This window comes from Ceratotherium simum, chromosome 11, assembly GCF_057802395.1.
Source record: "Ceratotherium simum simum isolate JZ-2026a chromosome 11, ASM5780239v1, whole genome shotgun sequence".
NCBI lineage: Eukaryota > Metazoa > Chordata > Mammalia > Perissodactyla > Rhinocerotidae > Ceratotherium > Ceratotherium simum.
Window position 1 is genome coordinate 23887212 of NC_141910.1, and position 10453 is coordinate 23897664.

Below are 10453 nucleotides of genomic sequence, written 5' to 3' on the forward strand. Positions count from 1 at the left end.
GGACTCGCAAGGGCAAGGACCCGGGAAGGGGGAACCTCGGCCCCCTGCGGAAGGTCGAGGCTCCTCTCAGGGATTCATTATTATTACTGCAATGGTTATTCGCAGTGCTAGCAAGCGGGGCGATGAGTAAGAGGCGCCTGAGAGCGGTAGTGGGGATGCAGACAGGAAGCGGCTGCAGCCTGTCGCTGACCGCGCTAATTGTATTTAGTGACCCTGGTCCCCGAGGATACGACCCAAGCACTTCACCACCCTGTTTGCTGTGCGACCGACTTGAGGTCGGAGCGCCCACGGTGCGAAGTGGTCTCCGCCGTGCGCGCTCTCCTTACACCTTATTCACGTTTTGTTTGCAAGTTCCTGCAGAGTTGGTGCACTATGGTTCTCACGCCTGTCCAAGAAGTACGAACTACCAAGTTCCCAGTTACTTCAGGAAGGTTTACATTTTATTCGTGTAATAATCCTTTATAGATGACAAAAGAATGTGATTTCAGGCCTATATTATTGCAGCTTGATGCAATTTTACAATAATTAAGTGGATATTAATGATTCCTTTAACGAATTTGCACCTTGTAGCAAAAACTTTGCGCTATTTGGAAAATGTCACTGAAGGGTCTGTGGATATTAATTAGCGGGGAAAATGGGTATGACAATGGAAGGGTGGGAGTACCTCACTGTTCCGTTCCCCTGTGGTGACCTGCCCTTTGCCTGTGGTCTGTGCTCATCAGTGACATAAACTAACTGGTGGAGAACATTTTCTCCATTTGCTTACTGGAGCTATTACCTCCCAACATCATTTTCCAAAAAGCTATGACAGTTATGTAAACAGACTGCTTCAAAGTGTTTTGACCCCAAAACAAAATGACATTTTGATTTCACCTTTTACACTTTACTTCACCAAAAGCATGGACAGCTAATACAAGATATCCAATAGAAAAGAATTGCAATGGCAAAATGAGTGGGCACTGTTTTCTTGTGGATTAGCTGTTCCATCTTTTTATCCAATTCTTAAAGAATATTACTGATGGAACATTACATGGTAAGATTTAGATCTAATGTATAATTGAAACCTGGGGGAAAAGAAGACTTACCAGAAAACTTACAAAGGCAGAAGCTACAGTCACTAAAATATTATGTGGACAAAAAAAATTTGTGATATTTAAACAAAAAGAATTTATCTCAATGGAAATAATTTTATTAAAATGTAAATGGAAAAGGTATTCTATGTAGATAATTGATCAAGAATTAAATTGGCCTAAAAGAATTTGCTCCAAAAAGTAATCTCACAAAGAAAATCTTCAGAATTAATGTAATTCTTATTAAAATATTTGGCTTTAAAAAACTGTCAAGAGTCTCAAAGAGGTATCTGTACACCCATGTTCATAACAGCATTATTCACAGTAGCTAAAATGTGGAAGCAACCCAAGTGTCCATTGATGGATGAATGGATAAGCAAAATGTGGTATATACCTACAATGGAATATTATTCATCCTCAAAAAGGAAGTTCTGACATATGCTACAACATGGATGAACTTGGAGGTTCATAATATGCTATTAATGTGAACGCAGCATATTAAGATTACGTTAAGTGAAATAAGCCAGTCACAAAAAGACAAATACTGCATGATTCCGCATATATGAAGTATTTAGAGTAGTCAAAATGATAGTGACAGAAAGAATGATGGTTGCAAGGGGCTGAGGGGAGGGGGAAGAGGAGTTATTGCTTTACAGGTATAGAGTCACAGTTTTACAAGATGAAAAAAGTTCTGGAGACAGACAATGGTGATGGTAGCGCAACACATTGAATGTATTTAATACCACTAAACTGTACACTTAATGGTTAAGATGGTAAATTTTATGTGTATTTTACCACAATAAAAAAATGGGGAAAAAACCCTAAATCAATGAATAAAATATTGTTGGGGAGGAGGATATTCACACAGTGTGAAGGTATCACTCACCCTACCCCACCCAGTTTACTTATTAACTACAAAAGGGAGAAGTGATCTTTAGAAGGGAGAAATCTAGCAACAGACCACCTTTTTTTTTTTTTTTTTTTTTTTTATTTTTTCCCCCCAAAGCCCCAGTAGATAGTTGTATGTCATAGCTGCACATCCATCTCGTTGCTGTATGTGGGACGCGGCCTCAGCATGGCCAGAAAAGTGGTGCGTCGGTGTGCGCCTGGGATCTGAACTCGGGCCGCCAGCAGCGGAATGCGCACACTTAACCGCTAAGCCACCGGGCCGGCCCTAGACCACCTTAACCAAACGATCAAACTCAGCATCACCAATAATGGAGCAAACTGACATAATTCACTGTCACCTATGTAATATTCCTGCCAAAAATGCTTAATCTGAATCTAATCAAGAGGAAACAATCAGAAAAGTCCAAATTGAGGGAAATTTTGCAAAATAAGTCTGGCCTAGACTCTTCAAAAATAAACATTTTGTAGGAATGTCAAAAGAAGACTAAGGAGGGGCCGGCCCCCATGGCCTAGTGGTTAAGTTCAGCGCACTCCACTTCGGCAGCCCGGGCATGGACCTATACCACTTGCCAGCCATGCTGTGGCAGTGACCCATATACAAAATAGAAGAAGATTGGCACAGATGTTAGCTCAGGGCAAATCTTCCTCACACAAAACAAAACAAAACAAAACAAAACAAAAAACCTGGAAGCAGGAAATGAGATTTGTCAAGGTGGAGAGGAGGTAACAGGTATGAGAGGTATTTGGAAGTGGAATTGTTGAGTGGATCAGATATTGGGGTGTCGTGGAGGAAGTTTTTCTCAGTGACTGGGACTTTCAGCTTGGTTAGTTAACATCAGCCTGAGGCTAGAATGAGAAGAGGCTGGCAGAGGGCTTAGGTTATAACTCTGGAGATCAGTATTTAAGGGGTGAGCAGAGAAGATGGAGCCTGAAAAGGAGCACCGAAAGGAGGAGGAAGAAAACGAAGAAGGTATTTCATCATGGAAGCCAAGGTCCATGATGGAGGGAGTGGCCAGCAGCGGTAGGTATTGAAAAGTGCAAGTAGGATAATAAAGAAATTGTTCTTTGGATTTGACAAGAGGGACATTGTCCCTTTGCAGAGAGCAGTTTTCAGTGGACAATGGGGGCAGAAGCCAGGTCGTGGTCAACAGAGGAATGAATGAAGGTGGAGACCCTGTCTTCAAAATGCTTGACAAGAGTGGGCAAGAGAAATGGACAGTAGCTAGATGGGGATATAAGGTGAAGGGAGATTTTGCCTTTTCTCTTTAAATGCTTTCATATGCAGACGGGGACTAGCTGGTGAAGGAGGACAGGTGGTAGAGCAAAGCCCCGGAAGCCAAGGGAGGAGATGAGTCCAAAAGCAGGTGGGGATCAACCTGGAATAGGAAGACCCACGGGGAAAGGGTAAGGATGGATATTTCTATACCAAGCTTGGTTTTGATAGGTTTGATGTGGGGAGTGGGGGGGGGATGAGTGAGGTGGCAAGTTGGACAGCTTTAGGTGGCATCTTACCTGCAGCAAAGTGAGGATGATGACACTGACAGGCTTTAGGGGAAGAAATGCTCTAAGGATGTCTTTTTTCCCATAACCAATCTGCGCTGGGGTCAGCTCAAATCATTTTCACTTTTTCTAAACACAACTAACGCCACTACACTTTCTCTACGTCTGGAGAAAGGAGTTGAAAAGTATATATCCAGGATTGACTCTTATCAGCAGTGCACTAGAGAATCAGGACTTTGATTCAAATTTCACATCACAATAGATCTATGAACTGCTAAGATTCTGCTTTTGAGGAAGTCACTATTCTAATTTGTTTTCATAATTCTGATGCTCATGCCTCAGTTTGATTTAATTCCATTAATATTTATTGAGCCACCAATATGCACATCTGCCCCAAGCACACTATTGCTGGCGGTGTGCTGCGGGCAGTCATTTGCTCTCAATCTTCACTCGCCTGCTGCCTCAAGGAAGGAGTTCTTCCTCCTCTTTATCCCAATGCCAGTGCTGTTCCCGGCATACAGCAGGCACCAGGAAATGTTTGTTTGGATGACTGAATGAAAAAAGAATGAATATTTCTCAAACCTGTATGTTCCAACCTATTAAGAGGCTGTAAAATCAATTTAGTAGGCATCCACCATCATTTTTATCTTAATGAAATAGGTTAGAGTTTAAATGATCAGAGTGATTACATATGGTAAAGGTAAATATTGTTTCTTAAATCTGTGTGTGCGTGTGTGTGTGTGTGGGGGTATGTTATGGTTATATTAGATTTCTTTTTTTTTCCTCCCCAAAGCGCCAGTACATAGTTGTATATTCTAGTTGTAAGTCCTTCTATTTCTTCTATGTGAGCTGCTGCCACAGCATGGCAACTGACAGACGAATGGTGTGGTTCCATGACTGGGAACCAAACCTGGACCACCAAAGTGGAGGGTGCCAAACTTTAACCACTAGGCCATCAAGGCTGGCGCACATTTTTTTTTTTTAAGTTTGAAAGCCACTGCTGTAGCAAACACAAAGGTAAGTACAATAACTTACAACTAACCATTGATCTGTTTTGCACACTGTAGAATCCCCAATGCCTAGCACACAGCAGATCTCAATAAATATTGGTTGAATGAATCAATTCATAGGAGTAAAAGAAGACATTGGTTGAAAGGATATGAAAGGAGAGAACTGGGCTTTGAAGGATGGATGGAATTTTAATAGGCAGAGATGGGAGAGGTGGGCCCAGACCAAAGAAGAAAAGCACTGGCAAAAGTGTGCAAGTCAGGAAAGCAATTGGGGGTAAGTAGGATGGGCACAAAGCAGAATGGGCAATAAGACTATAATGAGGACACTTTGAGAAGGGTGTGAAAGCCAGTGTGAAGAGTCTTTTTACACCAACGGCAGAAGAAATGTGTGCTGAGTTGTGTCTCCCATAGCAGTGTCAGACAAGGCTGGCAGGCTCCAAAGCCCAATGCTTGGATCCAAGTCTTGGCTCTGCCACTTACTCACTGAGTTACCTTAGGCAAATTCCCTAACTTCTTTGTACTTCATCATCTGTAAAATGGGGATAGTGTTACCACCTATCTGTATTATAATTAGATTCAACTGCTGGTGACAAAGTAGCAATAACACAATAATACTAAACAAGGTAGCTTTTCATTTTCCTTTCATGTAAAAATAGGAGTTCATGGCACGTAGGGAAGATATGCAATCCTTAGGGACATGAGCTTATATCAACAACCCTCAACACATGGCTTCCACATAAGGTCCAAGACGGCTGCTCCAGTTCCAGCCAACACATCACATTCCAACCAGCAGGAAGAAGAAAGAGCAAGAGAAGGGTATATCCTCAACCTGTAAGATACATCCCAACACTTTTGCTTAGACCTTTTTGGCCAGAACATGTCATATGGCAATACCCAGCAGCAAGGAAGGCTGGAAAGTGTAGTCTTTATTCTAGTCAGTTCAGCCAACATTTGAGAACTCTGTTACCAAGAAAAAGGGAATAATAGCTATTGGGGGACAACTAGTAGTGTCTGCCACCTAACCTCATAGGTAATGTGAAGCTAAAGGAATTAATACAACTAAAGCTCTTAGAACAGTTCCAGGCATGGAGAAAACAATAGATGTTTTGTTGTTTTATCTTCCACTCCCTGGATGATCTCCTTTACTCCCACACAACTACCACCGAACTCCAAATACTCCTAAACTGATACTTCTAGCCTAGATTTCCCAGTCAAGCCAAAGGTGACTCCTAGAGCCAATGTTGCCTGTCAAAGGAGTCCTGCTTCCTACAGGAATGGTACCCTTGCCAGCTCAGTCACTAATTAGGAGCACCCCGTGGGTGGCCTTGGTGCAAATGCAACAGTGACTTAGAGTATGGCAGCTGGGGTTGTCCCTCAATTATGCATCCTGCCCAGGAGATCTGAGAGGCGCACTTTCCACCCCACTTTTACATAGCTTCTCTAATAGGATATAGACCAGGCTGCTGTAGCCAGATACTCTCCCTGACCCCACCCCATTACCCCAAAAAGTGGCTCACACCAGTTTGAAGTTTATTTCTCTCTCCTTAGTGGTTCAGGACCAGTGTGGAAGCCTGATGTATTGGGCTCCCAGGCTGTGTCTTGCTGCTGTGCCATTTCTGAGATGCTACCCTCATCTGCTCTGTCAACCATTCCATATTCTCACAACTACTTCCATATTCTTACCTGCAGGAAGAAGGAAAGATAAAAGGAGCGTGTGCTTCTCTCCTTTTAAGGGCATGACTCAGAAGTTGTAGACATCACCTCTGTGCTCACCTCAATGGGCAGAACTAAGTCACATGTGCCAAGATAAAATATGCGGGAGGGGGTTGTTACTAAAGGAAGGAGGGTAGAGCAGATATTTGGAGAATAATCTACAAGCTCTGACTCACTGCCACTTCCCTGAACCTGCTCCTCCTATTTCCCTCCTGGCTTCCCTCTCTAGGCCTGGGGCGTCACCATCAACAGTCATCTAGGGCTGGATGTGCTACTCATCTGTGACTCCGCCCTGCCCTTTTCTCCAGGGCCCCACACTGCCCAGCTCCCGGGGGCACTATCCATGTTGCCATCTGCACTTCACATCAAGTCATGCAGTAAGGCAGCTTTGCTCATCCCTTACAGCTGACCAGACAGCCTGTCGAGTCTATCTCCTATGTACTTCTTGAATCATTTTTCTTCATTCTCCCCAACCCTGTTTTGCTCTGGGTCTTCACCTTTTACTGTTTGGATCTTGAGAAAGGCCTTTCTAAGGTCTCTCTGCCCCTGCTGGTCTCTTTCCCTTCCAATCCATCCCCCACTGCCTCCACAGCAATCTTTCTAACAAAACCATTATAGTTGCTCTGCTCCACATTCTTCAGTCCCTCCCCATGTCCACCTCCTTAGCAAGCCTCACTCGAGGTCTGGCCTGGCCTGCCTTTCTAGCTCCTCATCTTGAGCTGCTCCATCAGCTGCACCTTGTACACCAGCCATACTCTGGTGCTCCCCAACACATCTGCGCCTTTGCACTCTCAGGACCCTCTGCCTGTCCCCCTGTGGCCCTGTCCCCCCTCACCTCCTTCACCAAGACTTTGCTTTAATACTTCTCCTCTGCAAAACTTTCCTTGATGTTGCCTTCACCTCTCAGGGAGCCGCACTCCTCTCTGCCAGTACATTCTATCATAGCATTATAATCATATCATACATTTGAATAGCTCTGAAATCAGAGGGCATCTTCAATTGGCACTGTCTTACAACTGCTCTTGACCTCCATTGAAGTCAAGTCCTCCCACAGAGGATTTTTTTTTTTGAGGAAGATTGGCCCTGTTGCCAATCTTTCTCCTTTTTTCCTTCTTTTTCCCCAAAGCCCCAGTAGACAGTTGTATGCCATAGTTGTACATCCTTCCAGTTGCTGTATGTGGGATACTGCTCCAGCATGGCTTGATGAGCGGTGCATACGTCCACGTCCAGCATCTGAACTGGCGAACCCGGCCACTGAAGCTGAATGTGCGAACTCAACCACTACACCACGGGGCCGGCCCCACAGAGAGGATTTATGTCTGCTTTTCTCAGTCACCTGAGCAGGACCAACCTGAGACTCTGTGGTAGGCAGCCTCTAGGATGACCATCAATGACCACTCCCTCGTGATATTCATGTCCTTGTGTATCCCTTCCCCTTGAGTGTGGGCTGGACCTAGTGACTCACTTCCAAAGACTGGAATACAGCAAAAGTGATGGGATGTCACGTCCAGGATTAAGTTACCAAAAGATTGCCCATCTTCTTGCTCTTCTCTCTCTCTCTCCCCCTCTCCCTCTCCCTCTCCCTCCTCCTCCCCCTCCCCCCATCTCTCCCTCTCTCCCTCTCTCTCTCTCAGTACTGGACCTTGGAACTCAGCCACCAATTTGTGAGGAAACCTGGGTCACATGGACATGCCATGTGTAGGTGTTCCAGTGACAGCTCCTGAGCTGACAGCCAGCAGCAACTGCCACACGTGTCAGTGAACGAGCCTGTGGATGATTCCAGCCCTAATCTCCGAGTCCTCCGGCATCAAGGACCCAAACATCATGGAGCAGAGACAAGCCATCCCCACTGTGCTCAGTTTGAATTCCTGGTCCACATAAACTATGAGAGATAATACATAATTATTAATTATTTGAGTCACTAAGTTTGGGGGTAATTCATTATGCAGGAATAGATAATTAATACATATATATGTCTGCATATGTGTGTATGTATCTGTTTGTACATACATATGTTTCCTGCCTTTGTCCACTGAGAGCATCTAGAAACAATGATAACCAAGGAGCAATGAGCACACCTAGTGTGCAGGGCTTGGTTTCAGAATACCAATTCTCCAGGAAAGAAAGAGCTGATTACAGAGCTGGGCCAGAGAAAGTACAAGATGAGCTTGGAACTTCTTGTATTGGAAACTAAGGAAGTGCTCAAGGAATAATGGAGATATGTCTAAAGGACATAAAAGCCAATGTGAAGGGGGCCACACCGGCCATATCTGGGAACACCTGAGCATCAAAATCAATAATGATTGTAAAGGATTATAACGTATTGAATAAAACAGGAACCTAAGAGTTCATACTGATATATTAAATGAATGAATGAATAGTAGAGAAGGGAAAGCCTATCTTTCAGTAGAATGCTAACTAATACCATTTATTAATAAGTAAAAACTACTTATTACCTTTACAGTGGAGAAATCTAACACACTATCTTAACCAAGTGATAAAAATAAAAATTATATCAATACTTATGGGACAAATCGACAGCACATGCCTCCTGATATTATGCACGGAGATCACAGGATCACTTCTGGAATATTCCTGCCAAAGATACATGACCTTGGGCCGGCCCCGTGGCTTAGTGGTTAAGTGCGTGTGCTCCGCTGCTGGCGGCCCGGGTTCGGATCCCGGGCGTGCACCGACACACCACTTCTCCGGCCATGCTGAGGCTGCGTCCCACATACAGCAACTAGAAGGATGTGCAACTATGACATACAACTATCTACTGGGGCTTTGGGGGAAAAATAAATAAATAAAATTAAAAAAAAAAAAAAAAAAGATACATGACCTGAACCTAATCATGAAGAAACCTCAGGCAAACCCAACAGTGAGGGACATTCTACAAAGTAACTGGCCTGTAATCTTCAAAAGTGTCAAGGTGAGAAAAATGAAGGAAAGTCTGAGGAACTGGTCCAAATTGAAGGAGACTAAAGAGATGTGACAACTAAATGGAAAGCATTATCCTGAATTGGATCCTGGACCTATAAAGAATATAACTGGGATAACTGGCAAATTTTGAACGAGGCCTGTGGATTAGATGGCAATAGCGTGTCAATGTTAACTGATGGTGGACCTGTGGTTATGTGAAAGAATGTCCCAGTTTTTAGGAAGTATCTGCCAAAGTACTAAGGGTGAATGACAGAGCATGTTTGCATCTTACTCTCAAATGCTTAAAAAACATGAATACGTAGATATGGAGAGAGAGAATGATAAAACAAATGTGGTAAACTGTTAACTGGGGAAACTGAGTGAGGGAATCTATCATCTTGCAACTTTTCTGTAATGTTGAAATTATTTCAGTATAAAACGTTTTTTTAAAAATAGGCCTTCCCAGTTTGTTGTTGGTATTTTGTTGTTTTTTGCTTAACAGAAGTTTTTAAAAAATGGGCCAATTTATCAACTTTTCCCTTTTGGCTTTTGGGTGATGTGTCCTGCTTGGGGAGGTCATTTGAAGAAAGTCTTTGGGTCAACAGCTAATTAAAGAGGGAAAATAGCAACACTGATTCTACTTCTGCAAGAGAGACACGATGGGCACTGAGAAAGAATTGCTCAACGTTTCACTGACTCCATAGCTTAGGAGATGGAAACGGAGCCCTACACCTAGACTGCTCAGTTTATCGTCAGTTGAATTTCTGGCAAACACATCAAATTCAACAGAAGTAAAACCCAGCGAATCTTTTCCCTCGAATTAGTCACCACTCTGGACTTTCCTATTTCGGACAGTCTCTCAGGTATCCAAATTCAGGAGTCATCTTTGCATCCTCCTCTCATTCCTCCCATTATCTGTCCAGAAATTGCCGTTGTTGACTCTTTCTTCATATTCTCACTGTGTTCTGCCACCTCCCTATTCCAGATCCTCATCCTTCAAGTCTGAATTGTCACTATAGCCTTCTCCACTTATCTTCTGGTGCTATTCTTCAATAACCTAATCCCAGAGGAAAGTTCCCATGAACCCCTGCCACTACTATTGCCTTAAATTGTTTATTATATACAGTGTTACTTAAAAACATGTAGAAACGTAAAACTGGATATCAACTTCTTATCCTTAGAGCTCTCATTCAACCCTAAAACCAAAACAAATTTACAAGTCAAATATAAACAAAAGCATAAAACCAATAAAATTCAAATTAACATTTAGTGCCAGATGATATTCTGTTGACTGCTTTATTGCTACCCCATAGTTGTGGCACCGATGGC